Here is a 27,041-nt window from a genome sequence, read left to right as displayed (position 1 = left end):
TTTCAGTCTTGTCCTTCAGTCTGACGTGCAACAAGACTCTATAAAAAGTCCTGATTTCATTTCCCCTATCACTCACAAAGCACAGTTTACAAAACAAATGGTTAGAAATACCTTGGTTATCCCAATGCAGAAAATATAGTTTCAAAAGCTGATAGTACAAGCTGTTCAGTGTCTGAGCTGGTGCAGTCTCCTCACAGTAATAAAACAGTAGAAATTATTACCATCAAACTTGAAAATATCAGTATAAATTACCTACTGTAACTTCAGGATATTGAGTAACCTTACAAATCACAGATCCCACCTGAAATCTAAAAGCTACGCATCATTTGCTTTATTTCTTATAAAATTAATTTGGATTTCTCAATACAGAACACCTCAATACAGAAAGGACATGGAGGTGCTGGAGCAGGTCCAAAGAAGGGCAACAAGGCTTGTGAAGTGCTTGGAGAATATGCCTTATGAGGAGAGGTTGGGGGAACTGGGGCTGTTCAGTCTGGGCAAAAGGAGGCTGAGGGGAGACGTTATTGCTTTCTTCCAGTATCTGAAGTGTGCTTACAGAGAGAGCAGTGCAAGTCTCTTCTCACTGGTGACAGGTGACAGGCTGAGGGGAAATGGCCTCAAGTTGCACCAAGGTAAGTTTAGGTTGGATGTTAGGAAAAACTTCTTTACAGAAAGTGTTGTTAAGCACTGGAATAGGCTCCCCCAAGGAGGTGGTTGAGTCACCACCCCTGGATGTGTTTAAAAACCATTTGGATGTGGGCAGCTCGTTTCCTCAGCTCTTCTACATAACAGATGAAGAATTACTATTTTGGTGTAGTGGACATTCTGATCTAAAGAAGCTGATATGGGAAAGGCATTCAAAGGGAAAGACATTCAGTTAATTAAGAATCAGGGTATATGTTCCAGCTGTCTGTGTTTTGCTTTTGAAGAAATCATGTACCTCTGATGCTGGTCAATGTCAGTTCACTGAAACTTGTATTTGAGAAACTTGTTGAGAAAATTAGAAGTGATGAAGTAGCCCACAGAGGCAATGTCACAGTGAGCGGGAGATCCTGATGTGAAGACCTAGCTCCCTAATTGTTATTATGCTTACAAGGACACTGTTAAAAGAAAAATGAGTGCCTTACTTCACACCTGCTGTAAAAGGAGCCGCAACTCTGGAGCTTGCTTAAATCATTCTTCCTGAAACAAACTACCGAATGAAACTCAGGCCATTTAATTTCCAAATACCGGTAATTAAAATGAGTCACATCATCAGAGTTTGGCAGAGCTACAGCTGCCTTTTATTTTTTCATTTCCACATAAATTTCAGCGAAGGTCAGGTTTGTTGGGGGAGGAGAAGAACCTGCCTGCTTTTGTGCTCGTGGGAGGTTAAAATATGACTTGTTCGCAGTGTCCCTCATAGTTCAGGACTTAATGGGCCTTGACGGGGATAGCCTAGAAGTTAATTTTACTTTGTGTCCCAAAAGCAGTCATTGTCACTGCAATTCTTCTTGCAGCCTGAAGGACCTGATCAGACTTTCAATAGCAATTGATGAGCAATATCACCAGTGAAGAAGTACTCTGCTGGTGCTTCCTAGTAAGAGACAAATGAAAAAGAAAGAACGCTGTTGGCTCACCTTTTCATAACTTCGAGCCTTTCCAGCATTCTTTACTTTAAATGTCATCTTTTGCTCTTTGTAGAAGTCAAACACTGAAGAATTAGATACTCCTTCCTTTTCCTTTTTCTGTACTTTCCTGCAGTCTTTCCTTGCCCTTCCCTGCTCTTCCCTGTTTTCCTTTCTTCTTTATTGTTCAAGTCATGTCAGGGAGAAGGATGAGTGCACAGTGGAAATAGATATCTTCCTTCTACTTTCATTATCCAGAGCAGAGTGATGCTTGAAGCCAGAGACAAGCACTATTAGGAAGGCCTGTGCTCGGATCTCTGGGCAGCAGTGTGTCCCCTGATCAAGAGAACATTAAAAAAATAATAATAATCCAGACTCTAGTGGAGTCAGCTTGACTAACATGCCTTTGAAACATGTGTACATATGATTTTGTTGTTGTTGTTCAATTTAGAGCATCTGAGGCATGCTGTGTGCATAGCTTTGACAGCAAAGTTGCTCTCCAGGCCTCTCTAAAGTCACCATCCCAAGATCAAAACATTCAAATCTTCTCAAGTAAACAGCTGCAAAACTATTCTTCTATCAGCAAGAATGTAAGGTTTTTTTCTGTTCCCTACTCATTAGAAGAAGCTAGTGACTTTTATACTGAACTTGAAATGTACTGTACTGAATGGTTAATTCTTCAAGAGGGAAACATCCATCTTGAAACCATTGACATTTATTGAAAAACAGATAATGAGAGAAAGCATAGGGCTGTCTTACCATCTATTTCAGCTATAAGTAATAGCTTCATGTGTTCACAGAAGCTGAAACAAACCACTGTAGGCTCCTAATGCAATCTCTTATACAGCATGTTGTGCCATACAATTTCTGTCCGAGCTTCCTAAACTGAGCATTCTAATCTCTTTGTGGAGATGTATGAGATAGAATATAGGCAGACAGAAAAGAAACAAGTATCCATTTTGGTTTAACCGCAGCTGAATTTCAATAAGTTCTACGTTAGAATAATTATTCATGCATCAAAAGTTAAAACTTCTGTGTAATTAGGATCAAAAAAGCAGGAAGAGTTGAAGTCTGTGTAATGGGTGAGTTAATACCCAATTTCAGTTAACCATTTCAGTTCAGCAGCAATTCACAACACACCTGGGAGCATACAAGCTGGGCCATGGAGGGCTGACGGCTTCTTACACTGCCCAGGTAACTGGGGACTGTGGCCACCATGACCCTTCTAACTGACGGCTGAAACCTTGAACAATACACTGACGTATACAAAGTAAGAATTGCCCTGATATATTGCCCTATGTAAAAATAGATTTAAGAGAGTTTTAAATGCACCCTCTGCTACAAGTGCTTATAACAGCAAATGTCACTGGAGTACTGTTATGGGTATTACTGTATTGTTATGTTTAATTAATAGCACACATTCCAAACGTAATTCAGATTGTTTGCTGTTGTGTCCGGCAGAAGTTCAGGTTAATGTAACATTGTCTGCTGACTTGGCAAAACCTTTTAGCCTTGAAAGATATGTAAATATGCTTCCTCATCCGTGTTACCTTAGTAACTGATAATGTCGCCTAGTGAGTACTGGTGATGGTGAAGGTGAAAGTAGGTTGTATGTTTCAAGTGGAAACAGGCTTTTTTTTTTTTTTCAATTACATGAAAGTAGCATCTTCTTAGCTATGAATGAGCTTGTATTGCGGGCTGTTAGTATCTCTCACTGAATTATTTGTCAGCAACCACGTGCAGTTAGAATGGGATTTGCATGGAAACAAGCATAGGCAAACAAAATATTTTTGTGGAAAGCAGAAAGTTTTTGTGCACTCACCTGCTAGAATGATTCGTTGAGATTTCATACGTGAGTAGGGATTATTCTGTTTCACAGGATCTGATCCCAACCCATTTTTTACTGGTGTCACCTCTCATGTCACATAACAAAAAGAAGCCTGTAGCAGCACCAGGAATATAATATTCCCTAAACTGAATTTCAGAACAGGTAAAATAACAGACAAAAAGTGAAAAGAATAATAAAGAAGTCCAAAATATTCCTTAAGGTTATATCTAGGAAATGCACAGATCGTTACTGTCCTCTGTGACCTCTGCTAGTATTTCTGTTTCTGTTATTGCTAGACGATACTGATTTCTGTGTTTGGACACTTTCTATTCTCCTGCACACACGGAATATAATTAGTATTCTTACTACATAATTAACAGAGTATAATGTTAAAATGCAGTATAAAAATAATAATTAAAAAATATATATCTGACTTATCTAAAATAGATCTATGCTTATGAGGTGGCACTAATTTCTTTGCAAGTCTTTCTAATTATCATTCCCTTTTTCTCTTCATACGATAAGAAGGCCTAACGCTCATTCAATGCACACTCATCCTGTAGCACGGTACTGCTGCTGCAGTTCTCCTGTAGAAGCAGAGGTTTTACGTGGCTGACAGCTGGTTCCTGATTCTGACACACAGAGCAAATTCTGTAGTGGGCACAGCAGCCACCAACGGTAGATCCTCACTCTTTCTCTATTACCCCCCTCATTCAAGAGTCACTTCCACGTGCTGCTGTTGCTTCAGACATCCAAACTCTTCTGAATGAGGCTTTCCCCACAGACACCCTTGAGTCTTGCCAGGCGGTAATTCTCTGACATCTGCTGAAGTGAGGTCACGTTGCTACCTTTTCTCAGCCACTTATTTCAATGTCATTTAAAGGAAACTAATTGTCCCTGAGATCTCTCACTCCTGACAAATTTAGATAAAGTTTGTCAGTGAATTAAAGGACTTTGTAAATTGGCATATAAGGGTAGGTAGTTGTCTATACAAAAAGAGAGTGTAAATGCAAGTCTTAGGAAAGCAAGCTAAAAAAAAGGAAAAAAAAGGATTGTGGGATGCTGCTCTGAGAAGAAGAAAGCATGATTTCCCATTTCAGACAAGAATAAAAACATTGATTACCCAGTTTGGTAAAAGAAAGCACAAAAAAGACATGAGCAAGACGCACAACATAATGGAGAGAACAGAGAGGGCCAACCAAGCCTTCCTGTTTTGAAGGACAAGAGGGCATTTTATGAAAACATAGCGCTGTGAATAGAAAATAGAAAAGGCCTGAGGCAAAAGCCTTCAGAAGATCTTTAAAAGGCTCCAGGATACAAAGAATAGCAGCCGAGATGGTAATTTTGGTAACAATCACTTTGCTAAGATTTTAATACTTTGGAAAATAAACTCACTGCCATGATCCAAAAATCAGCCCTCTCACTATGATATATACGATATATACTAATATTATTGACGTTGTAGAATAAGGCACTGGATCTTAATGGGGATAATTTTATGGTGTTATGGGGTTGTCAATGCCAATAGGCTGCCAATGCACTGACTCCTTTGCAGTCCCCCTCATTCAGCTCCCACTCTAACGAGTAGCAGTACTTGCTCAATAGGAAATGTTAAGAAACAGCATAGCCTACTTTATTTTGTTTGTTAACAGCCACCCTGCAAGAGTAACAGCAGCACTGTTTGGAATAAAATGTGAAGGGTTTGAAAGAAACCCCGTCAGGGGGAAGTTCTTTACTCTGAGAGTGGGAGCTGCTGGCACAGGCTGCCCAGAAAGGCTGTGGGTGCTCCATCCCTGGAGGTGTTCAAGGCCAGGTTGGATGGGGCCCTGGGCAGCATGAGCTGGTATTAAATGTGGAGGTTGATGGACCTGCCTGTGGCGGGGGGGGTTGGAGCTTCATGATCCTTGAGGTCCCTTCTAAACCAGGCCATTCTGTGATTCTGTGATAAACAGCGTTTCTCCTTTCCAAGGAAGAAAAAATAGACTTGATTACTCAAATAATAGATGTCAACTATTCTTGGAACAAGTTCTTGTTTTTATTATTGACTGTTTCTTGCTTTTATTGTGGATAACATGTACCCTTACGTGTAGCAGAGAAATATCCTTGAAACCTCTCATAGGAGTGTGAGTTTTGGAAATCATTATCATTCTTTAGCTACACTCTGAAGTGTTCCCATATTTACACTGGGATTGGTATTATCTCATTACATGCTTTGGTTTGACCTTGTTCACCTAGATACCATGAAAACAAGCTTACTGTTTTTTCCTGCTGATAAATATGGTAAGGACATACTTAATCAATTACAAGTACTAACAGTACTAGCAGAACTCCTTCAAATGAAATTGTCTTTTAAACAAATCATGTTTCTCCCGCATACTGTGTCACTTGCTTTAGGCTTTTGCACTGAACTCTCATGTGTTGTTCATTGGTCTCCTGTGGCACTCCCGACTTTGCTACTTAGTGCTTGCAGGAACGATTAAAACATCTTTTATATTCCAATCTGCATATTCATCCAGCCCAGGGTTTACCTTTTAATGTGCATCAGTTCCTTGATCCGGAACACAAATCCAAGTTCCTTTTAACTACCTTTGGTGTCATAGAAAACATTCCCTGAGAAAAACTGAAATTGCATTAAGCTCCTCCAAAAAACTGATCATTGTTTTTTACACTGCAATAAAGACACCTTTCACATTTTGCTGGGAGAAAGACAAGAAAACAGACATATGTTTTTCCACACAGTTGGAAAGTTTAAACCTTGTTACCTTGTGGCAGAATTTGTGCTCCCAGTTTCTTTACATGCACTTGAAACTGTGAACCTGAGCTTTACTGATATATTAGGTAATCAATGCTTTTAAAGAGTTACTTTCCTCATTAGAAAGTAATATATAAATTCACCTGCCTATTTACCTTCATTGCCCATCCAATCCACATCCATTTGAAGCATCTCAAAACATTTAATGTGTTCATCCTCAGAATGTTCTGTGAGGTGCAGAGTGCTATTTTCTTCATGCTGTAACAGCCTAAGGTTGTGCAAAAGGTGTGTTTCAGAGCAAGTAATTGAATGAATATCCATATCATAGGCTTGCGTAATGCCTGAACATCTGTACCTGTATGATTTTTCATCTCTTAAGATGAATAAAAATTGTGAAGCATAACAAACAAGAAACTTAGCTGTTTAACACCGTTGCATATTGAGCTTTGGTATTTCCATTTGTTCATTTATAGTTAATCTTGTAAGAAGCGGGAAATAATTAAAGCTGAAATGCTTAGCATAAGCAGGAGAGTGAGCTGATAATCCATTAACCTTTTATTTATACCCACAGTTTAAACCAAAGTAAATGCTATTCTGAAAGGATTTTAAGGTCACAAAATACATAAAAAGTAGTTTCAGTACTGAGGCACTATAAAGCTGCTGTTAACCTGCCAAAAGTTGAGGGGAGCCAGGCAAACATACACAGCTATTGACATGAACACCAATTAGTCTATGTGTACTTTGGTTCAGCTTTCAGGATTGGATTGGAAGATACAGGATTCTGCAACTTCCAAGATACATATAACAAAATCATTTTTAGAATTCATACAATAGAATAGAATAGAATTCATACAATCAAGACACTAAAGAGATTTGTGATCTAAATAGCCAAGTCTGTCCATTAAAACTTTGACTCACCAAAACGTGAGATAAATTCAAGCCACCAATATGAATCTGGCTTTCAAGATGCAGTCTGCCTGATTTAAGTATGAGATACAGGCTTTCAGATAGCACGAGACAGCTTTTCTCATCCCCAAGCTCCATCCTTCCCAATACGAATCCTGTATGCATTTACAGCTAAATACCTGTTTTCATTTGAGTTTTGGGGGAAAAAAAATAGGGATTAGTTATTATAATGAGAAATAGTTTTGATTTTAAATGTACCCATCATTCATGAGTCTTGAACCATGGAAGAAGCAGAAAGTTTTATGTCCATCTCTGTTATATCGCTTGAGAAAAAGACATGTAAAGTGCAAAACAGAAAGGAAAAAGATAGAACTTAATTCATCACCATTTTTCCATCACCAGAGAAAGGCTGGACACAGTAAAATATTAGAAAGAACATTTTGTTATTATCTAACCATACACTTAGCCTCCCACCTGCCTCTACTGGCCTACATGGTAATCAAAGTGACAAAGAAAAAGATAGCACATTACAGTGCATATCACAAAGAAAAGAACACGCGTCTATAAGGGTATAACAGTGCACCATGACCCGCAGCACGTTATCTCAGAGAAATGCATCCCACTCATCCAGTGACATCATAGGCATTTTCAACACCTTTTAAAGTGTACACAGATCCTCTGACCTTTGACTTTTTGTGCTGCAAGGGAGAAGATTTAACTTGACAAACAGACAAGCATGAAGACGTGTCTCCTCCTTGGGTTTTCTGGTATTCTCTTGTTGCTGCTGCTACTGCTGCTGTTGTTGTTGTCACCGTCACTGGTTACACACTGAAGTCAGGAAAGCACTTCAGACACCTCTATCCCAGAATGCTGCAGGAGACCTTCAGATTCAGAACTAAAATGGTCTTTGCATTGAATCACATTAAATGTTTCAGACTTTATCTGAGTCATGGCCTAGCATGTCAAATTCCACTGAAAAAGAAGGCCAAAATCAGAAGATAGGCATGGGTACTGTATTTTAATTCATCCCAACTTCCTAACACCCTATACAAAGTTAGAGAAGCGATTTCATTTCTCAGGAGTGTAAATGAGCACATTACAATTTCCTAACTTGCCTAAATACCGCACTTCCAGGTCTTGGTCCCACTAAGCCGAGGCGATGTAAAATCATACTGTCCCATTCCTTTATCTCCCTGATAGGAAAAGTAGCCATTCCCACCTCCCAGAACCCAATCCTGCTGCCAAAACCTCTCAAGAAATCTTCCCAGGCAAATGACTCCCAACAAAAACATGGGAAAAAAAAAAATGATAGCAAAATGCCAAAAATGCTTCAAATCAGCAGTGGTAAGAAAAATATTTCTGGGACAGGATGACCCAACTATTACCTTTCTTTATAACCACGCAGATAAGGCTAAATTATGATTATTTGTATTGCTTATTGCTAGGCTGCATAAACACTGTAGACTCCAAAACAGTTCTCATCCCAAAGAGTTTGCAGCCTAAGACCAAGTAATTTGTTAAAAAACAACTAATGAAAAGCACAAGATGGTGACTGGGTGATTGGGTCAAATTTGCACGTCATGCTTCTGATGAATAATCCTCACAGACGGTGTACCTCTCTTAGTTGTAAGGACTTGAAAGGTTTAAACATATTCATCGAAACACTTTGATGTCTTAGAGATCATTTCAATTAAATTCTTCCTCATTTTTTTACCTTTATATTTTAATTCTTGGTAATATCACTAAGCAGAACTATTGGGACTGCCTAGAAATAATTTGGCTTTTTGAAATACACAGATCATAATAAGACAGAAGGGTGTGATAACTTTTTTTTTCTGCGGTTCAATTTAAGATTTCTGTTTTGTTTTTTTCATAGAAGCCTATTTGTTTTCACTTTATTCAAGATAAAGTGTCAACCACATACAATAGAGCTGTGACTTTACCACCGTAACATGTTCGTTAATCCTAATTACACGAATCATTTGTCTTTTCCCACATTATAGAGTCAGAAAAAATCTATTATTGGGTATTTTGTTATTATTTATATGCCTAGGTGACCAACATCAAGATGCTAAGCCTTTTCCAAAAATGTATATTATGAGAAATTCCCTTTCATGAGAAGCTTACAGGTTAAGTAGGCAAGGCAGATATGGGAAGGGGGACTACCAATAAAGAGTTACATGCCCAGAACTTTGCAGTTTACAAACCCAGAGATTTGATGATTCCAGCTGATATGTTATTGGGCTCCACACTGTCATTTGGAGCAGTGATCTTCACTGATAAAGCCAAAGCGTGTTCTCCATGTCCACCTGCAAATAAATCCGTATGTTAGTCGTCCTTCAAAAACTTTTCAGGGAGAAAACACTATTTTAAAAATCATTTCGCATTCAGAGCCATGTGCTAGGTGCAGTGTAATGGCTGATAGGCACGAACTTCAAATAAAACACCATCTCGTCTTAATAATATTGCATGCTGTGGAATTGTCCATTGGAATTCTAGCAGTATGCTCAAAATGCCCAACGGGTAGATATGCATAATTTCAATAAGCCGGTCATGCTGTAGAGGTTGAATTCAATAGTTATTCACTCCTGGATGTCCATACTCTACAACACTCTGCTGATAAATCAGACACGAAAGAGACTGTGATCCAAATTAAAACTTGTGTCACAGGAAAGCTTTGTAGTTGCTGAAACCTGGAGACTGGTTAAGTGTAGCTGTGACAAACCAGCCAAATTGTGTTTTGAAATGTATGCAATAATCTTAAAGAAATTATAAAATCAGGGACCATCAGGGAGTTTCTAAGATTTGCTGATAGGTTCCCTGCTCACTTACACCACAAGATAGCAGGCATAATACCAGAAGTGCACCCTAATCTCCAGCTGAGTGACTAGTTTTCATTTAAGTCTTAGTTTCAAATGAAAAAATTGCATTGATATTATTGTCCTTTTGTCATGCTAATCTACGGACCAAACACTCATGTTCAGTAGAATTTTTAGGATGCTAGTCCAGTGTTTTTCATAGAGTTGCAGAATCCTGTGGGTTGGAAGGGACTGCTAGAGGCCATCTGGCCCAGCCCACCACTCAAAGCAGGTTTGATTAGAGCAGGTGGCTCAAGGTCATATCAGTTATCATAGTCATATCAGTCTGAGCCTCTCTGATGACAGAGATTTCAGAACCTGCCTGGGCTCCTGATCTAGTTTGGCCACTCTTGCAATTAAGAAGTTTTTCCTTGTATGCCCGAGGGAACGGCATGGAGCTGTGCCAGGGGAGGGGCAGATAGGGGGCAGGGAAAGGGGCTGCATCGCAGGGCGGTGGGCATGGAACGGGATGCACAGGGCTGTGGGCACGGCCCCCAGTGCCGGAGTTCAAGGAGAGTTTGGACAACACTCTCAGATATAGGGTCCAGATTTTCAGTGGTCCCAGGTGAAGCCAGAGGTTGGATTCGATGATTGCTATGGGTCCCTTACAACTTGGGATATGTTGCTGTGATCATCTTCTTTCCCTGTCTCTGGTCTCATTGTGTTTCCACACAGTAGAGAAGCGTAAAAGGTGATATTCAGAGGTGGAGAATACATTAGTCTGCTTATGGTTTGAAGGTGTTTGAATGTTTTTTTTTCATCACCTTTGAGTCCTGGCCCTATCTTTGAACAATCCTGCTCAGAAGCAGGATTGTGGCCGCAGCTTAATAGTCAATGTACAGATGAACAAAGTGAGCTTTGTCATAAGAGAGTTCCATAATAATAATAAGTTCCAAGATTCATCCCATTTTATAGCAATTTATCAGTGTTGTATAAACATCATTTTTCGGGGAATCCTATCTGTCTTGTACCTGCAAAGGAATCTCATGAGTATTCACACAGGCATTGGAAAGAATATGAACAGTAACATTTGCTGCTTGAAAACTGTTTGGAGCAGAAATGAGATGAAGGGTTTCCACGATATCTTGTGTTTTTCCATGTATACCATGCAAGAAAAATATAATGTTAAATTTTGCTGTAAATTATTCTATAGTCCCATTAGGTAGGGCTGTTACGTCTATATTACATACCAATACCATACAGTTAACATATTTTCTGTTTCTCAGACTGCTATGACAGTCCAAAAAATGACCAGAATTACCAGCCAATTGGCATGATGCTGATGCAAGTCCTCCAAATGTGCAGCTGCTGCCCTGGCATCCATGATGATTTTAATAGCAATGGTGGCATGCATTAATTAAATCAGCAGGGAAACAGCACGTTTATAACATGGCTTAAAGGAAATCTGAATGCATATCATTAACACAGAAGAGAAAAGGTAGTGTACAATGATGTGTCCTTTTAAACTGTTATTTAAACTGTTACTCTCGTAATTTGAGCACTCTGGCATGTGATGGTGCGAGCGGAAATGTATTCTCAAGCTAATGCATCAGTTTATTGCCTTTAAATCATTTTATTTACCTTCTTTTAAAGACATTCAGCACGTGTCAGCCTGGACAATGTCTGCAAAGTCCCACTGGCTTGCAGCTCTGTTACCCTGTAAGGATGCTTTGCAGACTCTCAGCCCCAGCTCCTCTGCTGCCACAGGCTCTCAGCGACGAACAGGAGCACATGAAGCAGGAGGCTGATTAATATTGACCGCAGGTAGCACTCCGTGCCACGCCACCACTGCTGAGGCCTTGACAGTTCCATGACCCTCATCCTCGCGCCGCTCCCCTCCCTCCGGCTGCCTCCCACTCTGCTACTTGAACAAAACATCCCATCAGCATTGTTTACTGCGGGAACTCAGCCAAGGAAGTCATAACAAGACAATAGACACATAATCTGATAACCTTGTTAGCTCGGTGGAATCAGAGCTCCTAACAAGTAGAAGAGTTCAGTAAAGCAGAATAAAAGTATTACAGTATTTGCTGTCAATGGCTTTTCAGCTCCGTCTTTGAAAACATAGCATTTCTTGTGCTTTTATTTAAGATTAAAGCTAAGCTCAAGGCCACTAAACAAAATAGCATGAACAAGGTCAGACATGACTTTAAAAAAAACAAAAAAACAACAAAACAAAATGATAAGCAGAGCAGGGAGACAGACTCTTTCATTGTGCTTAAGCAGCAGCAAGTAAAACTATATAAAAAGGATGAGTTTACCATTCAAAAATCACTGTGCGGAAACAATGTGCAGTGCACTCTATCATATTTTCCTAGGACCAAGCTGTGACAGTGCTAGAAGTCTGTAACAAAGGGCAACATGCATGAGCACCATCACATTAGCAGCTAAAGTGCAAATTGGTGACCCCAGTAATGTCAGAGGAGCATCACTGCTTCTCCAGGCAAGGAGCCAGAACCTCCCAGATGATGTTCCCCTTCCCGTAGCAGTGTCCTTGCTCTGACCGGTGCCCCAGAGCATGGAAGAAGCCAGAAGTCAGCACTTCTCACACTCCTGCTGCTCTGGGCCACTTGTCTTGCTTGAGCATGTGTGTGTGTGTGTGTGTGTGTATACTAATTTGTTAGCCACCAACCGGCCATAAGCCTGGCAAATGCCATCATTAATAGAACCCTTTGTATTTTTCATTCTCCATAACTCCTAATTTCCTCTCCATTACCTAGCCAAATGGTGGCACCTTTCATCTTAAAGTATCCTGGGTTAAAGTTCTATGAAGACCTGATAAAGAAAGGTTTGTCTTGCAGCATTTCTGAAAGCGTCAGTAGTGACTGAAAAGTAAGCTGATTTGAGGGGAATATTTTAAAGGCAGAGCTCTTCTGAATACCGGGTCACTTGTCTGCGTGCCGTAAAGTAGATTTGAGGATCTAACTTCAGTCAACCACACTTGAAAGTACAGTGGAAAATCAATCTTGAAGTAAATTGCTCCTCCATTTGTACAGCTGCCCCTAATTTTCAGTGTGGGTATGCTTTTCCTTGAATAAGCTGTCTTGTTTATCTGACAGCTCCTTGTTAATTGATTTCCCTGCCAGAAAACAGTTGCAACTATACTGGTGGGTCTGTGCATAATTTCTATCAGGACAACAGCAGAGTAAAGCTATGATTTTTGTGTAAAGGAAGCTGTGTTTGTAAAACACAATTCTGACAGTGAAAGTGTGACTCTCTGTGTGCATGGGAGACTGCATTTCTTGCCACTTCAAACTCAAAATGTAAGCTAGTGAAGAACATTTCTGTGCGTAATCAGAAGGACCGACTCCTCTGTAGCTTAGGAAGGGCCGGGCATGAGGAACTCCCAAGGCAATGTCTTCAACTCAATTCATGCTTTACATGGCCTACAGAGATGGAGAAACATCCTGAAGGATGCCGTAAATGATGGAAAGTTGGGCTTAACCTTCTCTGATCCTTTAGGGAAAGGATATATACCTTCCCGGGAGGCTCATTCAGAGGCATCTGTGACCTGCAGTGTGTGAAGGCCAGTGTTGGCCCCGTTCTGTGATGGCTGCTGGTAGGGGATGCTCAGGGCTTTGTTCTCAACTCAGCCAGTCAAGGCTTGAGCAACCCGAGTCAATGCCCCAAGCATTCTGCTCTAAGCAGGCGTTCTGTCCAGGCAGCCTCCAGGACTAAGGACAGTGCAGTGAGTCAGTTCCAGGGAAAGAAAAGTGGGAGTCAGCTACTTGCCTTCTTCCCCTTTTTTCCACAGTTAGCAGGCTAAAGTGATGTGCAAGCAAATGCTTAAGGCTCAGAAGATAATCCTGACCTATAAAAAGTGCTTACACAGTAAGTATTTTTCTTCCCGTATTTCTTTCTGAGCCTCATAAGCAGGGAGTGAATGCTCTTCATATCCTTAAAATTCTCAAAATTTATCAGTAACCTTTTAATCTCCTTATTTATGTCCAGTGGAGTACTGAGAACTATGTATTCTCAGTACTTGACTGGAGTAAAGAACATTACTGAAGCTATATTTCAAACCATAGCACTTGGGACTGCCAAGAAGAAAGATCTTAGGGGATTTTCTTTATATATATATATATACATATATATATATATATATATAAAGATCACAAAAGACTTTAACAGCATCTTTTAATGAAGACAGCTGCTACAAATTTGATACTACCTCACCAATTTCTACCTCATCTCATAACTGCAAATAGCGTGTTTCTATTCCAGACACCAAAAGGTTTTGCATTCTGATTTACATTGCTTTCCTTCTATCTAACAGCATGGCTGTGGCCCTGAGAGGCACCTAATTGGGATGCATGGGTGAGATGTTAAGGGCAGCAAAGCATAGATAGAAATTAATGCTGTGATTCCTGTTTGCTGTGGCTTTCCACTGAAATGTGAACTTCTCTTCTGACTTACTACATAAGTGATGTTCTGTAGGTTAGTAGCACTGTAGGAGTCACAGTGCTCTAACAGTGTTTCACTGCTAGAGGGATCCTGGAAAAACACTCTTCCTGGAGGCTGAACTCCTCGAGGACCTTGTGCTGCAGTAAATAATGGGTGTACTGCACATGTCAGGCTTTATAACTGAAATACATGGCATCAAGCTTCTGTTTCAAATAATTCTTATAGTTACAGCTGTGTTCTTGACAGTGCCATACCCACTACATAAAACTTTAGGCGTGCTGTTCTCCTTAATCATGGCAGCAAAGCACAACTCCTACAGAAAGGACCTTCTATCTTTAAAATAATAAACACAGTCTTACTACCCATTGTCAAAGTTCCTTGCTCATCCCTGCAGGCCTCTTGCCACCTTTCCCCAATTACTTACTCTTAGGGATGCACCGGTCTTAAGCTCCAATTTACAGGAGGGAGAGAAGGTTCTTTTAGTATATGTATATCCAACAGTGAGATTAAGACACAACAGGTCAAATGTTAGCCCAACCAGTTTATTATAAGTCCTAGTTGCTTAGGGATATGGGGAAGGAAAGACAGGTGATAGAACAGAGATAAAAGCAAGAAGTCTTTATAGAAAGCAAGAGATAGTCACCACCGTGGGTTCAGAGGTGGTTCATAGTATGACCATTGATATCAGGATCTTGTCCAGTCACTGCAGGGGATGGGAGAAAGCCAGGAAGCTTTTCAGCAAGCCAGCCCCAGGGGGTTCTGCTGAAGAGTTTCTTCCCCTCACATAATTTCTGGCCAGTTTCCTGTGGGACCCACAAGAAGAGGACCTAGAGAGAGCACTGTGTCTGTCTGGCAATATCCTGCTGTGATGGAGCAGCTGAGAGTCCCTCAAGGTGAAGTCCCTCTACCTCTCTTGACACCATGATGCTCGAGCACATGTGTGACACCGATATCTGTTTAGAACATGCTAGCAGCACTGTCCTTGCTCTGCTGAGCGCAGACACCCACCATGGTTTCCCCAGTACCCCAGTAACAGAAAGGCTCTCTCCCATCTCCCTACTGATCACACACATGCCAGCACAGCCCATCCCACTCCTTGGGGCTGGAGGAGAGTTCCTCCCAGAGCTGGCTGGATGCTCGGCCCTGGCTCCAAGCAACACCAGCAGCTCTGCTCTTTCCTTCCAGGTCTCTTTGCCTGTGTGGGCTGCATGCCCAGATGTACACGTCACAGAGGGAGAGGCAGGGAGGCAAGCCCTGTCCCTGCCTGTGCCGTGACTTTGCTGCTGTAGTGCCTGCAAGACCAGGAGGTGAGCTGGGACATCCAACCATCAGTTTTTACCCTGGCCCAGTGCCACAGTCCCATGGGTGCCAGGCCCCAGAAGCACATTGGCACAGCAATGGGTGGCAGCGGGTGGCTCCCCAGGAACAAGGGCAAAGCAAAACATGTCTGATCCCTGTCCCCAGGGTGACCGAGCGCAGGCGTACTGCGAGCTGGAGAGCATCCTGTGGGAAGATGACAGCCGCCCGCTGTGCAGAGTGGTGAACCGGCTGCTGGCAGAGGTGTCCCAGGACCTGACAGCAGCTCAGGTGAGGGGTCACTCCCAAAGGCAAAGGGAGCCACCTGCCCACACTGGTGTTCTGCTGGCGGATAGTGGTGGCTTTGCCCTCCCAAGGCTAAGCCTTCCCTTCCAGAGGGTGGACTGATTTGTTCAAGAGACTAGTATGGGGGGTCCCCTGGCATTCAGTCTTAGCGAGTTAAGGGGTCCAAGAGAGCTGGTTGCTCTTCAAGAAGGAAGTCTTAAGGGCGCAGGAGCAGGCAGTCCCTCTGAGCTGCAAAATGAGCCATCGGGGAAGAAGACCAGTGTGTAGGAATAAGGAACTATTCTTGAGGCTCTGGGAGAAAAAGAGAATCTACCACCTGTGGAAGGAGGGACGGGCAACTCAAAATGAATACAAACAAGCTGTTAAGACGTGTAGAGGGAAGATCAGAAAGGCAAAAGCCCACCTTGAATTAAACCTGGCTGCTGGAGTGAAAAGAAACAAGAAACTCTTTTATAAATACATTAACAGTAAGAGGAGGACAAAGGAGAATATCCACTCCTTGCTGGATGAGGCTGGGAATGTGACCACTGAGGATAAGGAAAAGGCGGAGGTTCTGAATGCCTTCTTTATGTCTGTCTTTAAAAGTCAGACCAGTTATCCTGAGGGCACTCCACTCTCTGACCTCGTAGTATTAGCTGGGGAGCAGACTAACTCCCCTGTGATTCTGGAAGAAACAGTCAGAGACTTCCTACCCCAACTGGACTGCCACAAGACCATGGGGCTAGATGAGATCCACCTGAGAGTGCTGAGGGAACTGGCAGAGGCTATAGCCAAGCTGCTTCCTATAATCTATCAGTGCTCCTTGTTGACTGGTGAGGTCCCAGAAGACTGGAGGCTTGCCAACGTGACTCCCATTTACAAGAAAGGTTGTAAGGAGGATCTGGGGAACTACAGGCCTGTTAACCTGACCTTGGTGCCAGGGAAGGTTATGGAGCAGATTGTCTTGAGGGAGATCATGCGGCATGTGCGGGATAACCGGGGGATTAGGCCTAGCCAACATGGGTTCATGAAGGGCAGGTCCTGTTTGACCAACCTGATCTCCTTCAATGATCTAGTGACCCATCTGGTGGATGAGGGAAAGGCTGTTGATGTGGTCTACCTAGACTTCAGCAAAGCCTTTGACACTGTCTCCCATGCTATTCTCCTGCAGAAGCTGGCAGCCCGTGGCTTGGATGGGTACACTCATGGCTGGGTAAGGAGCTGGCTGGAGGGCCGGACTCAGAGAGTGGTGGTAAATGGAGTTAAATCCAGCTGGCGACCAGTCACAAGTGGTGTTCCCCAGGGGTCGGTGCTGGGGCCTGTCCTCTTCAACATCTTTACTGATGACCTGGATGAGGGCATCGAGTGCACCCTCAGTAAATTTGCAGATGACACCAAATTGGCTGGGAGTGTGGATCTGCCTGGGGGTAGCGAGGCCCTACAGAGGGATCTGGACAGGCTGGAGAGCTGGGCCGAAGTCAATGGGATGAGGTTCAGCAAGACCAAATGCCACGTCCTACACTTCGGCTCCAACAACCCCGGGTGATGCTACAGGCTTGGGGCGGAGTGGCTGGAAGACTGTGTAGAGGAAATGAACCTGGGGGTATTGATTGATGCACAGCTTAACATGAGCCAACAGTGTGCCCAGGTAACCAAGAAGGCCAAAGGCATCCTGGCTTGCATCAGAAACAGTGTTGCCAGCAGGAGCAGAAAGGTGATTGTTCCCCTGTACTCAGCTCTGGTGAGGCCGCACCTCGAGTACTGTGTTCAGTTTGGGCCCCTCACTGCAAGAAAGACATCGAGGCCCTGGAATGTGTTCAGAGGAGGGCAACAAAGCTGGTGAGGGGTCTGGAGCACAGGCCTTATGAGGAGAGGCTGAAGGAGCTGGGATTGTTCAGCCTGAAGAAGAGGAGGCTCAGGGGAGACCTCACTGCTCTCTATAACTTCCTCAAGGGAGGTTGTAGTAAGCTGGCGGTCGGCCTCTTGTGTCTTTAGTGATAGGACCAGAGGGAATTGTTTCAAGCTACGGCAGGGGAGATTCAGGCTGGACATTAGGAGGTATTACTTCTCAGAAAGGGTGGTCAGGCACTGGAATGGACTGCTCAGGGAGGTGGTGGAGTCACCGACCCTGGGGGTGTTCAAGGAACGACTGGGTGTTGTGTTGAGGGACATGGTTTAGTGGGAGCTATTGGTAATAGGTGAACGGTTGGCTGGATGATCTTTTAGGTCTTTTCCAACCTTGGTAATTCCATGATTCTATGATGATTCTATGAAGGGCTCAGGCAGCCTCCTGTGCTGTGTGTCACCAGCGACTCTTTCTCAGGGTGTGACAGACAGCATGAGGATGGCTGTCAGCAATGTCCTGGTGGCTCTCGTCCAAACACACTTCAGCTTGGTGATGGCCGAGCTCCAGGGACACCTGAAGGCCAAGGGGGATATGTCCAAGGAGTTTGTGCTCATCACCCTGAGCAAACTGTTCAGTAGCTATGGTAGAGTGCCCTCAGCCTCCTGACATCAATGATAACTGGGGAAAGGGGTCTTTCCCCTCTGCATGTAATCTGTGTTGAGCTGGGAGATGCAGTGCTGCAGCTGCTCCTCCCTCACTGCTGAGGCTCTGACCCTGGGCCTCTCCTTCCCCTCTGCAGCTCCACAGGGCATCCCCTTCATGCAGCTGACACTGGCCGGCCTGTGCAGTGTGGTGGGCCAGGTGAGCAGCAGCCAGCCCCTGATCATCGCTTATACTGGTGAATGCCAACCCCAGAGCAGGGAGGCTTGGGACAGCCCTTGCATCTCACCCTGCTGCAGAGTCTCACAAGCTCATAAATCATTTATTTGTTTTGTTTTTTCAGTTGTGAAACAATTGTCAGAAGGAATCAAGTTTCACTTGTCCTCTGGAAAGCAATGCCCCTGGCCTGCCATGGAGAAAGAGCAGATCTGTGAGAATCTTTACCAGCTGTTCTGCTCTGTGCTGAGGAACTGGCAGGTCTGCAAGGAGGAAAAGGTGAGCTCTGCTGCATTCCCAGCCCGGGATGGCAATGTGGACATCCATGTTGGCAGCTCTGTCTGTCCCCAGCAGGCTGAGAGCAGAGGGGTGATGAGAGGGAGATGCCTGGCTCTGCAAAGGGCCCAAACTGGCTCTGTGTTTGGGGCTGGATCTCCCTGCCAGGGAGCAGCTGCATGTCACAGCATTGTGGCAGGGAGAGCTGGGGATGAGGGTGTGGGGAAAACCTGCCTGCCCTCCAGAGCAAGCCCATCTCTTGCTGGGCACAGAGATATTGGGAAAGTGAAGGGAAAGCCCTCTCTGTAGGAAGGGCAGACCTTCAGTCCTTGATGCTAGGCCTCTGCCATCCTCTCCAGGACAAACAAGCCATCCTCGGGGCTGTGGTTGCCATGATGGCTGTCCTCCTGCAAGAGGAGCTGCACCAAGAGCATGTCTGGGAACAGCTCCTCTGGCTTGTGCACCAGTATCAGGAGGTTCAAGACACCTGCAAGGGAACCAAGGTGAGATGTTGTGCAGGGCTCTGCATGGATGTAGGGCCAATGCCAAGAGTGGTCAGTAGGATGCAGGGAGGAGGTGGGGAGCCCTTGGAGAAAGAAGGAACAGGTATTCAAGAGAGGTCTGAGGCTTCTTGAGCTCTTCAGTCAAGGAAGGAACAACCTGGATAGGGCCAGGAGGGAGCCAGGAGTCACTGGGGCCCATCTCCTGGGGATGAGAGGGTTCACCACCATCACTGTTGAGTGTCTGAGGAGCTCTGTGCTAACAACCAGAGAGACCACATCCAGTTGCATCTGATGGGAGAGAGGAGGGCTGCTGGGTGGGGAACTGCCTGCAAATGATGCCCAGACTCGGTTGAGAGCAGAGACTCTTTTGGTACTGCAGGGAGGGGGGCACAAACCAGAACTCCTGTCAAGTAGTTTCTCCCAGTAGACAAACTATTGGAAATCAGTTTCTCCACTCCCAAGTGGCTAGATGTGTCTTCAGCCCTTTCTTCCAAAGAAGGTTCTGGGGCATCAACCACATGGTCTCAGTGGCTCTTGTGGGGAGACCAAGCAGAGTGGAGTGGGCAGGTCCCTGTACCATGCATGGAAAGTGCACAGTCTGGTGCTAAGGCCTGGCCTTCACCTCAGGGGCAAAGACTTCTCCTCTGCTCTTGGTGTCTCTGTGCGTGCCCAAAGGGGAAAAAAAAAAAAAATCAAACCTACAATTGACCTCTGGCAGGTGAGGAAGGCCGTTCTGCTTTTCATCAAGGATGAAAATGTGCTAATGCCTGGAGCTGCTCAGCCTGGGATGTGGTGGGGCACATCTTCAGTGAGTTCAGCCACACTGTGGGAAGAAGGGTAAGGACAGTGGGCAGCATCTTCTTTTGGAAGACCCGTGCTGTTCAGAGGCTGGCACAGAAACACCAGTGGGGCCACACCTGAGCCTATGAGAGGCTCCTGAGAACTGAGAGTAACCAGTGTTCCAACAACACTGTCGTGCAGGCAACCGGAGACCTTTCCGCCCAGGAAGCCCAGGAAGAAAGAGATCTCCAAGAGATGTGCATGGACATCCTGGGGTCACTGGATGTCTCTGTGAGAGGGATGACCAGAGTAAGTCACAGTAGGCACTTCTGCCACTCCTTGCCTTTGCACCACGTGTTCTTTGTCCCCTTCCAATACCCCAGGTCTCTCCTCCAATGTGCTCTGAACCACACAAGGCTCAGGGAAATTCAGAGTCTTCTTCATCTCTACGCAGAGGCAGAAATGCTGACATGCTCAACTGCCTCGTTCCTTACACCTCCTGTGGTCGCAGCTGCTGCTGTATGTAGTGCCAGCCCAGTACACTGGCATGCTGATCCCAGTCTCCCACTGCGTCCGAGCCCAGGCTGAGAGAGGGGACCTGACAGTGCGGGAGATAGAAGAACTGGATCCCCATTTCATCAGCTTCATGTTTCAAGGTAGGAAACTCCCCTAGTGAGCTCTGCTGACCTGTGTTAGCACCTAGAAGGGACAGCAGAAGTGCACGTGGCTGGGCACGGTGTGTCTTGGCATTTTATTCAGCACTTCTTTCTCCCCACAGGCCCACTGCTGACTCCCCAGACACTGCTGGCACGCCTGTTGGTGAGCAGATGCTCCAGAGGCTGATACCATGAGCCCTGATGAGGAAGCAGCATGGCTGAGCATGCCAGCACCTGTCTCACCCCTGGGGATGCTGTTCTCTTCACGGGCTTGCAGTGCCATGGGCAAAGCTGCTAGCTGCTCCTTGTCCACCAGGGCAGAGCCAAGCTGCTTCCCTCTTGGAAGAAGCTGCTGCCCTTACTGCAGAAGTGACCCTGCTTCTCCTCACTCTCACTCAGGTGGTAGCAGGGAGCCCTTTTGCAGGCAGTGAAATCCAAGCTGCTGCCTTGCTGACCATGCAAAACCCCACAGAGCTGTGGTGGCTGCGTGGGCTGCTGAGATTCCCCTGCTGCTGCAGTGCCTTGAAGGTAAAGTGCTGGTGGGGAGGGAGGGGCTGAGGCAGGGAAGGGGGGAGGTGAAAATGCAGCTCTGCTGTGTCGCAGAGGGGAAATGTTGCCTGCAGCCCAGTGCTTGCTCTGCTACTGTTCCCTTTCCAGGGAGACAGCACTGAGGTCCAGGGACTTTTGCCCCTGGGGATCTGTCCATTCCAGGGCACAGATGGGCCCTTCATGTCTCCCCAAACAGCAGTCTTGGAGCGGTTAGTTCTGTGCTCCTGCAGGGACCGTGTTTGTGGGGAGGGACAGGTCATTGTGGAGGGGGTGCAGGACACAGCTTGGCAGTGCCAAGTGCCCAGGCCAAGCCAGATTTGCAGCAGCTCTTCTTTTGTCGTTTAATCCCAAGCAAGAATCTTTTGCTTCTTGTTGCTGTGCAGGGAAAGATGATTCCAGACTCTGTGGAGTGGGAGCACCATCTCCTAAAGGTACAGCATTGCTGGGAAGCATGGTGCTTGCCTGCCTCAAGGAGCCCCGCTCCCATAAGAACCAGGGAGGGAATGCTGAGGAGAGCTGGGAGAGGGGCTGTTCTTCCAGTCACCTGTACTCAGAAGGCTGGAGGGACTTGGAAATGTGGGAAGAGGCAAAGAGCAAGGGATCATTGGCTTCTCCTGTTCTCCAACAGCTCCTGAGGGCATCGTTGGAGACCATGGAGAATGAGGCCTGGGCCGAGGCCCTGAGCTGTGAGCTGAGCCAGTGGCTGAGCAGCTCTCCCAGCGGCTCTGGAGAAAAGGTGGGTTCCCCCCGGTTCCACCCAGAGATGCAGCTGCAGGTACCCAACTGGGGATGTGGCTGCGGCTGGTGCTCTGCCCACATGGGCTGCTTATATTGCTTCCCCAGCCAGCTCCCCCCAGAGAGCCTTTCCGTGCAAGCTGCCCATGGGCTGGCTAAAGCTCGGCCCTGCAGATGCTCTCAGTGACTCCCAGGGAGCGTGGGTCCTTCCCACTTGGCCCTCTCCCAGTAGGGAAGGCTGCTGACACATCTCAGCTTCTTCCTTCTCATTCCTTCCCATCTTTTCCCTTCCCATGTAGTCTTTCCTGAACAAGGCACTGGGGACAGTGCTGGGAGCTTGTAAGCTCCAAGAGAAGCTGCTCCAGCACCTGGAGGAAGCAAACACAGAGGAGCCATCCTAACCAGCTTCTGTGAATGTCCCTGGTCCCCTGCTGGCACATAGGGCTTCTCCTGGCCCTGATCTGAGCCTTTCAAGTCTCCTCACTGCTGCTGCTTCCCTCAGGCGAGGACTGGCCCGCCTACTGTGGCTGGCCACACCAGCAAGTTCAGGCCTGCACCAACCACCCCTTGTACTTTTGTGCAGGGAATGATCTCTTTTCTCCGCCATGCTTCTGAGAGCAACTTCCACACAGTCCTGGACACACTCACCATGTTTGCGTCCAGGCTGTGCAAAGGCTGGAATGCTAAGATTTCCATACTGAAGAAGGTAAAGCATTATGCATTTCCATCTTGGTTTTCTTTTGCCTTATTTTCACAACAGCTCCTGCCTTGGGTGCCCAAGTGCATTGTGAAGCACTGGGGGCTGTTGAGAAAGTGTCTCAAGGCATTTCTCCTAATGCAGATGGAGCTGGACAGCATGAGAAGTCATGCCACACAGTGCTCACATCCTTGCCCATGATAGCTTGATACTGAGAGGCTCCAAGGAACAACTGCTCGCCCACCTGGAGGGAGACATTGTGGGCAACATCCTGCTGCTCTACAGCTGCAGCTGCCAGGTGAGAGCTTGGGGTTTGCCAGGGTGTCAGAGAATCCACAACAGCCCCTCCACATGCTGGGATGATGAGATGAGCCTTCTCTTTCCAAAGGTCTATCAGGGAATGGTTTGCATCCAGATGAAGATCCAAGTTCTTCCCCTAGTGTTGCCCCCACATGTTCCTTTTGCAGCCCTCAGCCCTTCCCACTGTTCAAAGAATGTTCTCTCTTGGGCCTCAGGACTTGCAGAGCAAGCTCATGCTGGTGCAGAGCATCACTGAATTCAGCTCTGCCTTCCATGCTGTGGATGACTCTGCCTGCTTTAACCCCTCCTTGAAGGGCAAGCTGATGGAGATCCTGATGGTGAGTGCCTAAAGCCAGGGCTGTCTGCAGCAGAATTCTGGGCTGTACCACGACACTTGTTTCCCCAGAGGTATACAGGTCTCCCTCAGCCACATGTCTCCAGCTGGTGGGGACCTTGGGTGCTGGCAGACAGCAGCTGGGCAGCGGGCTAGGTCCACCAGCTGTGGATCTGCTGCATCCTGCAGTGCCTCGGTAGGAAATGTGTGACTGATGAGGCCAGTGTGTGGCAGTTGTGTCTGTCTCTGGGCTGGACAGAAGAGCTCTCATGTGCCCCTTGCCCACTTTGATAATGTCTCTCTGGAGAGACTTTGCAGGAGTAACTTGCAGGAGTTGCTGAAGAAGTATTACTTGGACAGCCCTGTCTCCTCAGTGTCCCTCAAGATGGTTCTGTCCCTGAAGTAAGGGTGGGAGTCTCTGGGGTTGCCAGGCAGGATGATGGTTCCCCTCTTGGGTACCACGTGAAGGACTGGAGCAGGCAGGAGGTGAGGAGCCTGCTACAGAAGAGATGACTGGGGTGTTGTACCCAGTGAAGCTGAGGTTCTGGGCAGGGAGAAAGGCCCTGGTGCTCCTGTCCCCTGGCAGGGAAGAGAAGGGAGACCTGGGATCTCCTCCCCCTCCAAGCAGGAGGTGGTTCACTGCTGCTGAGGAGGAGGCTGGTGCTGCTGAAACTAACAACAGAGCTCAGCAGCACCGCCTGGGGGTGTTGGCTTTGCAGCTGTCCATTAGGAGAAACTGATGTCTGAACCAGTCTGGAGGGCACTGGTAGAGGCCCTTTCTACTTTCTCTTCTTGTTTTCCTCCTGTCAGCAACCTGAAGCCCTCCTTAGGAAGCATGTGACATGTTGGTTCTGTTCTGCAAGAACATTGTGACCCATCCTTCAGCAGAGATGATGCTGAAGATCAGGAAGTCACAGCAAGCAGCTCAGTACCTGCAGGTAACCTGCCATAATTTTCCCAGTCACCTTTCAGTCAGAGCGCTTCCTCAGCACACACACCCATGCTCTGGCAGCAGCTGTGATGCCACACCTCAATCCCTTCTTCTGCTTTCAGCTTCAGCAAACATCATTGAAAGCTCTGGTCTGAGTCATGGTGGTTGTGCTCAAGACAGGGATCACCTGTGGCTTCTTCCAGAACATAGTCCATGTGAGTACGTGTGGGGCAAGGGAGAAAGCATGGTGCCTGTGGATAGCAGTCCCTCTGGGGACTGAGAGGACAATGAGAGTGGAGAAATCTTCTGCAGACATGCCAGCTCACTACAAGCTCAGAAATGGGCAGAGAAATGGGCCCTGCAGGGGGAGAGGCAGGAGGCAGCCCTTGGCAGGCCATAGCTGAGGAAAAGTTCCTAGGTTAGAGGGCAAAAAGGTCCTCAGAGAGTGGGGGCAGCAGTGCCAGTGCTCAGTGAGGTGGGGCCAGGTGGAGCCACGGAGCAGGCACTGAGGGACAGTACCAAGAAAGGAGGGACAGAGAGAGAGATGGCAGGAAACATGTCCGCAGTGATACAGATGCTGTGTCCCACGTCCTGAGAGATCAATGACCTCAGACAATGTATGGGAGGGCAAAAGGGCCCTGCAGACCTGCTTCTAGCTGCTGGCTGCTTGTGAAGAGCTTTGAGTGAGTAAAGAGCCCCACAGCCTGCTCTTGGCTCCCTCCCCAGTGCCCCTGAGCTGGAAGGCGAGCTCCACCCAGCTGTGCATGCTGTGTCACGCACCGCATGGGGAAGGCACAGGCAGGAGAAGCAAGGGAGAGCTGGGGCTGCCTACAGCTTGTTTCCTGCCTCTCACCCATGCAGAGAGGAGATGCCTGCAAGCACTTTGGCTCCTTGGTGGGATTGCTTGTGCCTCTGACGTGTGACCCATGCGTACATCCCACCAGTTGTCTGTCACCTGTCTGAGCTCCCTTCTCCGAATCCAAGGTGAGTAGATTGGCCATGTGCCCACCCCCTGCTCTCCTCCACAGCATTACCAGAGCCTCACGGGCTGAGCCCTGTTCACAGGAGAGAGAGGCACCGTGCACAACTCTCGTTCCCACCCTGTCCTCTGTCTCTCCCCTGTGGAAAGTGGTTCCATTTCCAGAAGCATGTCTTCCCTTTTCTCCCCGTGCCCTCCAGCCAAGGTGACCAACAAAGTCATCAAGACAGGAGACGCTGGGAGCCTGTGTGAGGGGCTGAATGATTGTAACACCATCTCTCAGCTCAAGAACTCATCCAAAGTCTCAAGGGTAAGTGGACCCAAAAAGGTGTGGTGCAATCTCAATGTGTAGGCTTCTGCATGTCCCTCTGCTCCCCCCAGCCTCTCACACCACTTCCAGAAGGAGCTGTCACCCTGAGATTGCTTTTCTCAGCAAGTAGCAGGAGGCTCTGAGCTATGTCTGGCCTTCAGGTGCCCGGCGCAAGGAGCTGATTCCATGACATGGATGTGTGTGCACGTCTTTGTGCGTGGCTGTGCATGTGTGTGTGTGCATGTGTGTGACTGTGGCTGCTGGGGGGTAGGCTTTGCATGCAAGCAAACACCATGGGTGGAGAAGCTGAGAGAAGGCTCAACTGCCTTCCATGTGAATGTGGATAGCAGAAGCACTGTGACTGTGCAGAAACTTCCCCCTGGAACGCATCACAGACTTCATGATGGACATCAAGGACACCTTCCAGAAGGCCAAAGGAATGCGTATGTGTGCTGCTGGGAAGTGGATGATCACCTTTCTGCAGATGAATGGAAAGAACATCTGGCAGGATGTAATAGACTTTCTTCCATGAGTCTTGGACTTTTTCTGTCTGTTGCACTACGCCTTGTGCCGTTTGCCTCCTGTGCTAAAGAAGCACAGCCTGAGCACAGGGCCAGGGCTTGGACAGGATGACTGGTGTGAAATTTAGGCTTAGGCCTTGGCATCATGTCAAGGGAGCAGACACTGCTCATGTGCAAGTAGTTCTTTCTCCCCTTCTTCTTTCAGGTGCCTCAGATTCTCTACATCCTGCACTGCTGCATGTTCTCCATGCAGTAGAGCACGTTCATGCCCTTCCTGTGCCAGGCAGTGGTCATCCTCACCCGCTGTCACACAGAGGTCATGACTGACAACTTCTTCTGGCTGCTGGAGCCCACAGACAGATATCAGAACTCCTGCCTTTGCTGTTGCTGTGGTCCCAGTTGTAGCTTGCCTCTGTCAGAGGGACCCCATGAGGAAGCAGATTTTCTTTGTTCCTCTAAAAGTCTGTTTGAGGTGAAAATTATACAGTCACAACTTGAGACTTTCCTTTTTCTAGCAAGACATGGAGGAGAAGAAGAGAGTTTTATCTTCGAGAGTGGAGACTGTAGAAAAATGAAAAGGAAAGCTGAGTTTTGTATTTGTATTATCTGTTAAACATTTTTAAATGCCAGAGTCCTGGCTAAGAAGTGAAAAGAGCTTTTTTTTTTTTTTTTTTTAACCAAGTCTTCATTTTAATAGCTGCTGAAGACCATCTCCATACCATTTACACCATGCACTGGTCTGCAAGGGGAGTGAACTTCCAGCAGCAGAGCTTGTGTCTGCACAGACGTGGGCATTTGTACAGGACGCCAAA

At 46.3% G+C, this 27,041-nt stretch overlaps 1 pseudogene; it reads left to right on the top strand.

Annotated features, from left to right (window-relative positions):
* The first annotated feature begins 15,223 nt into the window (after positions 1 to 15,223).
* On the top strand, positions 15,224 to 26,742 carry LOC140253868 (maestro heat-like repeat-containing protein family member 2B; annotated as a pseudogene).
* Positions 26,743 to 27,041: the final 299 nt, after the last annotated feature.

Source organism: Excalfactoria chinensis, chromosome 1 (genome assembly GCF_039878825.1).
Source record: "Excalfactoria chinensis isolate bCotChi1 chromosome 1, bCotChi1.hap2, whole genome shotgun sequence".
In the NCBI taxonomy this organism is placed as follows: Eukaryota; Metazoa; Chordata; class Aves; order Galliformes; family Phasianidae; genus Excalfactoria; species Excalfactoria chinensis.
Note: the sequence above shows the minus strand (reverse complement) of the source record. Positions and strands in the feature narration are given on the sequence as shown.